Genomic DNA, 6554 nt, shown 5'->3' with positions numbered 1-6554 from the left:
CCCTGTCAAGGACCGAGAGCCCGACAGTAGCTCGACAGAGGAGGGGACCCGGCGGCATGACGTACCCTCCTCTTCCTGCTGCCGACCATCACCAAGATGGCCGCCGGCAGGTAACAGTGGTACCCTGCATGACATCATCACACACGTGCGAGATGACGTCACTGCGGGGTGTCACCCGATACCCGCACCGGGTGTCACCCCGCCTGGGGACACCTCTGATCCGCAGGTTAATGGAATTCCGCCGGGAGCAATACCCAGCCTGCTATTGGCTATTGCAATATGAAATAGCCAATAGCAGGCTAGCTATTGCTCCCCGTTGTTGTCATATATTCTGCTGCCGACCGCGGAATCTAGCCACTGGCTGGCAGCAAGATGTAAACAAAGAATTTAATTGCTAATTCAATTTTCTAGTGTACTGTGCACCAAGCAACTGCCAATTTTTTTTTAGTGTGCATCAAGCCGCCGGATGCTTGAGGGCCTGTTCACATGAGATCAGATCCTGATCAGGTGCTGATCAGCAGACGTGGAGCTGCTGATGCAGTGCGTTTTTGATGCGTTTTCGGTCCGGATGCTGACAGTTAATTTTTTGTCAACGTTGATGACATCATAATAAGTGGAGCAAGAATACCATTTTTTCTTTTTTTTCCCCCTTAGCTGCATTGCGTTGCGTTTCCGTTGCGTTTTCGTTGCGTTTCGTGCGCGTTTGCGTATCCGGACCGTTTCCGGACCTGACAAAATGTGACATGCAGTATTTTTTCTGTCGTAAGCTAAACGGACTGCGCACGTGAGAACTGGAGCCCATAAAATGCATAGGGATACATTGGGATGCATTTTGCGTGCAGCAGCGTACGGAGCCGGTCAGCACACAAAACGGACGTCGTGTGAACAGGCCCTGAGAGTGTCGGTTGTTTGAATACCGGATAATGGGGAGTGTACTGTATTATCTATTCTATTCATCTCTGCAGTACTTGCACATTCCCCTATCTGCTGTATCTTTAAAAATGTTGCACGCACAGAAAAGTACTGTACACACGTAGACAAATCTGTTGGAACCCTTCCACAAAGAAAAGAAGAAACCACAATTTTCTCGGAAAATAATTTGAAACTGACGTAAGCCGTTGGCATCCATCATTGTTTATTCTACGTGTAATAAAAATCAGCCTTTGCATTAGATTTTTTATTCAATAGAACATTTTAAATAAAACGGCATGGACAAAAATGATGGGACCCTTAACCTAATATTTTGTTGCACAACCCTTAGAAGCAATCGCCGCAAACTAGTGATTTCTGTAGCTTTCAGTGAGACTTCTGCACCCGCCAACAGGAAGTTTGGCTGACACTTCTTAGGCAGACTACTCCAGCTGTCTCAGGTTTGAGGGCCGGTTCGTTACTGGATTGCACTGGAGCGCATCCCGGGTGGCTTCCTGCATTCAGGGGCGGGAAGGGCGTGGTGATGCTTTCAAGTCAATGGCACCACAGTGCGATTGCCCGCACCAGAACACGTGGCAAAACAATGCCTGCTTTCCAGTCCAGTACGATTGCAAAAAATGCAGGGGGAGTGGCTGCGACGCCATTGACTTCAAAGCACTGTCACGCCCCCTCCCGTCCCTGGACACAGGAAGCCGGCCAGGATGAGCACCAGTGCGTTCCAGCAGCGAATCGTGCTGGAACACACTGGAGCTGGTGTGAACGGGCCCTGAAGGGTTTCTTCTCCAGACTGCATGTTTCATCTCTTCCCATGGATGTTCAGTAGGATTCCCATCAGTGCTCATAGTAGACCAATTTAGAATAGCCCATTGTTTTATTAGGTTATTTTAGTTGTGTGTATTAGGTTATTACATTTTTTTTTTAGGAGGACATATGACCTGCAACTGAGGCAAAGCTCACTGGGTAGTACATTTCACGCCAAAAAGCTTCAGTTTTGTCTCTTCTGTCAAAGGTCATTTTCCCAGAAGCTTTGTGGCTTGTTAATATGCACTTTAACATATTGCAGTCTGGTGTCTTCTTTTTTATATGCTCCTGAGTCCACTGCTAGCTTGACCTTGGACTTCAGCATGTATCTCTGCAGGATTGTGAATTGAAGCGCCACACTCCGTTTATTAATCCAGATACATTTTTATTCAATGTAGGGTTGAGGGGACAGCGTAGAAGTAGCCAACATTTTGGGGGCTCATACAAATACCCCCTTCATCAGGGCTTACTAAGGGAGGACATGTATCAGGACAGTGATGGGTTGAAATGACCATTTAGTTTTGTGTGTGAGAATGTATAGAGCTCTTCAGCACGTTATTTCAGCAGCAATGTTTTAATGAGCTGTAAGGTATGATTTTTATATATATACAATATAGTGCCAAAAGTATTGGGACGCCGGCCTTTACACGCTCATGAACTTTAATGGCATCCCAGTCTTAGTCCATAGGGTTCAATATTGAGTTGGCCCGCCCTTTGCCGCTATAACAGCTTCAACTCTTTGGGGAAGACTGTCCACAAGGTCTAGGAGTGTGTCTATGGCAACGTTAGACCATTCTTCTAGAAGAGCATTTGTGAGGTCAGGTACTGTTGGATGAGAAGGCCGGGCTCGCAGTTTCCGCTCTTAAGGTGCCCATACACTGCACGATTATCGTACGATAATCGTATGCGATCGGTTTTTCGTACGAGAATCGAGCATTGTGAACGGAGACGTGCGACCGTTTCTACTGTACGGTCGCACGTCTTCTGTCGAACCAGCATGTTCGAAAACCAGCCGGGAATCGTACGATTCTCGGCTGGTTAGAACGGTGCTCGGAAGACAAATGCTGAACGGGCCGGTGTGCGCACGCGCACACTGCCCGTTCAGCATTGCGGTCATCGGAAGCCCGCCCCTCAGGGGGGCGGGCTTGCGATGATCGAGAGTGCGATCTGCCTGTCCAAGATAGGCAGATTGTACGTTTTTTTAATCCCTGTACAACCATCGCAAGACTAAGGTCTTGCGATGGTTGTAGAGTGTATGGCCACCTTTATTCATTCCAAAGGTGTTCTATGGGGGTGAGGTCAGGACTCTGTGCAGGCCAGTCAAGTTCCTCCACCCCAAACTCTCTCATCCATGTCTTTATGGACCTTGCTTTGTGCACTGGTGCGTGGTCATGTTGGAACAGGAAGGGGCCATCCCCAAACTTCCCACAAAGTTGGGAGCATGAAATTGTCCAAAATGTCTTGGTATGCTGATGCCTTAAGAGTTCCCTTAACTGGAACTAAGGGGACAAGCCCAACCCCTGAAAAACAACCCCACACCCCATAATCCCCACTCCACCAAACTTTACACTTGTCACAATGCAGTCAGGCAGGTACTGTTTTCCTGGCAACCGCCAAACCCAGACACGTCCATCGGATTGCCAGATAGAGAAGTGTGATTCGTCACTCCAGAGAACACATCTCCACTTCTCTAGAGTCTAGTGGCGGTGTGTTTCACACCACTGCATCCGATGCTTTGCATTGCACTTGGTGATGTAAGGCTTGGATGCAGCTGCTCGGCCATGGAAACCCATTCCATGAAGCTCTCTACGCACTGTTGCTGTGCCAATCTGAAGGCCACACGAAGTTTGAGGTCTGTAGCTATTGACTCTGCAGACAGCGACTTCTGCGCACCGTGCATTCAGAATGCGCTGACCCCGCTCTGTCATTTTACGTGGCCTACCACTTCATGGCTGAGTTGCTGTTGTTCCCAGTTGCTTCCACTTTGTTATAATACCACTAACAGGTGACAGCGGAATATTTAGGAGGCAAGGAAATGTCACGGATGGACTTATTGCACAGGTGGCAACCTATCACGGTACCATGCTTGAATTCACTGAGCTCCTGAGAGCGACCCATTCTTTCACAAATGTTTGTAGAAGCGTCTGCATGCCTAGGTGGGAGATTTTATACACCTGTGGCCATGGAGGTGACTGGAAAACCTGAATCCAATGATTTGGAGGGGTGTCCCAATACTTCTGCCAATATAGTGTGTTCTGAGAAATTCATTTTGAGTTTGATGATAGATATATATATATATATACGCACACATACACAAAACAGACGCCTGAATTTGTCAGAATGTTCTGCTAGCAAAAATGGCAACTTCTTAACTGTCAGATTGAAAACAGCCTGTCAGAAAGCATTTAGTGCTGGGCTTTCTAATTAGAAAGTCTAGCATGCATTGCATACACAGTGTCAGGTATGTATTCTGTAGTACATAGATAACAGTTTTTTAGAAACATCCATTTCTAAAAATCAGGTAATAAAAAACGTAATATAAAATTGGGAAGAAAACATGATCACCGTCATAGGTTGAGAAGAACCAGGAAGACCAGTTTTCTGTACTGCTGGCATATGCCTAGTAAGATGCTAATCACCTGTTTATTTATACATATCTAATTATCTCTGCAGATGACCATATTGAGACGTGATTCATACGGTAAATCATTGCGACAATGGGCTCGTATAACTACTAAAATCTTTCTAAGCAACCTTCTTTCTCTCAAGGATAGAAGTTTTGTTGAGCAAAGCATTCCGAGGATCATGGTTCAGTTCACTCTGGAAGATGGATGTCATTAGAAAGCTATGTCATTCCCAAAGCTTCATCGGATGGGGCATAGCAACCATATATAATGAAGAGTTGTGGTAGTGTTACATCTCTGGAAACATTACGAGTTGGGGAAATAGTTTCTGTGGTTTGTCTGGGGTTATGTATGATTTACAGAGCACTCTCATGGAGGTTTTGCCAAGGTTAATATTAATGGTGTTTTTGGCCTGTCTCCTATGTGTCTTGCCAACTTTCTTTATCTATAGCTGATATATACAGTAAGATATTTGAAGACCCTAGAAGTCTTTATTATACTATAGTGTCAGTTTAGAGAGTCATTTATTGCCAAATGAGCCAAATCAAAAATAAACAAAAAAAAATTAAGTTTTGACTGTATTTGGGTTTAAAGCCCCCCGTCTGTGCAAGTCAAATTTCTAACCCTAACCAGCTCCCCCAAGTCCTCTAAAGCAGTGGCTCTCAACCTGTAAAACGTCAGGACCCAGACTTGTCCTTGGTCATTAATTCGCGACCCAAGTCGCACCGCACTGGCACACCGGCATTGCGTTATCGCATGTTGTGGTGCAAGCGATTAAACTGAGCTGGAGGTGTGTTTGGGGTGCCAAATGAAATTATTGGCAACACAATGCACTTCCTGCACCAGAACGAACAGTAGGTGCGATTGCACGGTAGTTTGCAACTAAAACACTGACAGACACACACACACACAACCACGCACACAATCTCACAAAAATATTTTTAGGGGTTCCTTGTGGGCTGTAACAGAGCTCCATTCCATTCATATGTGCATTGCTTGTACAGCTCCTTTGCACTCCCTGTAGGAGGTGCCGGGAGCCAGAATGTGACATCACTCCAGTCACATGAGGGAGCTGTAAGCAATGCACGTATGGTTGGAGCTCCATCATGGCCATGGCCCCATCCCACCCCACCTCAAGCTGAATGGCTGCTCGGCACGAGAACTGACAGTGCCGTGCTAGGGGGAGGCTGAGGAGCCTCTCACCTAGTGCACTGGAAGGCATGCGGCGACCCACTGAACATGGGGTTGCGACCCACTTTTGGGTCACGACCCACCAGTTGAGAACCAAGGCTCTAAAGAACTTATTTGACTTTCCTTGATCCCGCTGGGAGATATAGTTTCGTCCATGTGGCGTCATTACCCACTTTCACAATCTTTTTCCTGCAGGGAGCGTCTATGTGATGTAGTTCAGCAGACTCCTACTACTTGGGCCGCTGGAGTTAGAAGGTGGTGGGTGTCAAGGAGATTGGTAGTACAGCTAGCCTGCGGGCCAGTCTCCCCAACAGGAAAAGCTGCTTCCACAACAGGTAATAGGCTGCGTTTCATGTGTGCGTTAAAGTCTATCTCTTTTAGTTTTGGATAGAGAGGGGACAGGTTAGACCCTCTGTATTGCTGTCTGTGTCCCTATTTTGCAAATTCACCCCTCTATTTGTCCTGGTGACCATTGTCACTCAGAAAGAGAGCTTCTAACGGGACACTTGTTCCGGGGTCCCCTATACAATAGGGAAACTCCCCTCAATTTCTTTTAAGTTCCTGTTGCTTCTCTGAGACAGGAAGTGAAGTGAAATTTCACTAGTAATACACGGACAATAAAAAAATAACCTGACAAAAGGTTAAAGTTGGTTGCATATCTAAATAGGCTTTAACATGCTATACATTCATTTTAGAACTAAGTAGACAAACACAGAACATGAAACAGTTTATTAGGATATGTTGTATTGACAAGAACATGACGGTTTACTTTACTATTTCTAAACTCTGAAAGATAGGGGATCACGCCAGCTAAAACTAACTAATATGATTGGATGCTAGCGGTCTGAATGACCCCCTGGCTTCCAGCTCATCCAACAGCAAGGCCTTCCTGCCACAGCTTACATCCTGGTTGCTTCCTCCTCCTGCAGCTACAGCAGTCATCAGTCATCATAGTAACACAATTCAAACAGGAGGGGGGGGGGGGGGGGGATCAATAGGGTGCGGTGG

Source organism: Nanorana parkeri, unplaced genomic scaffold (genome assembly GCF_000935625.1).
Source record: "Nanorana parkeri isolate BGI_ZX_2015 unplaced genomic scaffold, ASM93562v1 scaffold950, whole genome shotgun sequence".
Taxonomy (NCBI): domain Eukaryota; kingdom Metazoa; phylum Chordata; class Amphibia; order Anura; family Dicroglossidae; genus Nanorana; species Nanorana parkeri.
Note: the sequence above shows the minus strand (reverse complement) of the source record.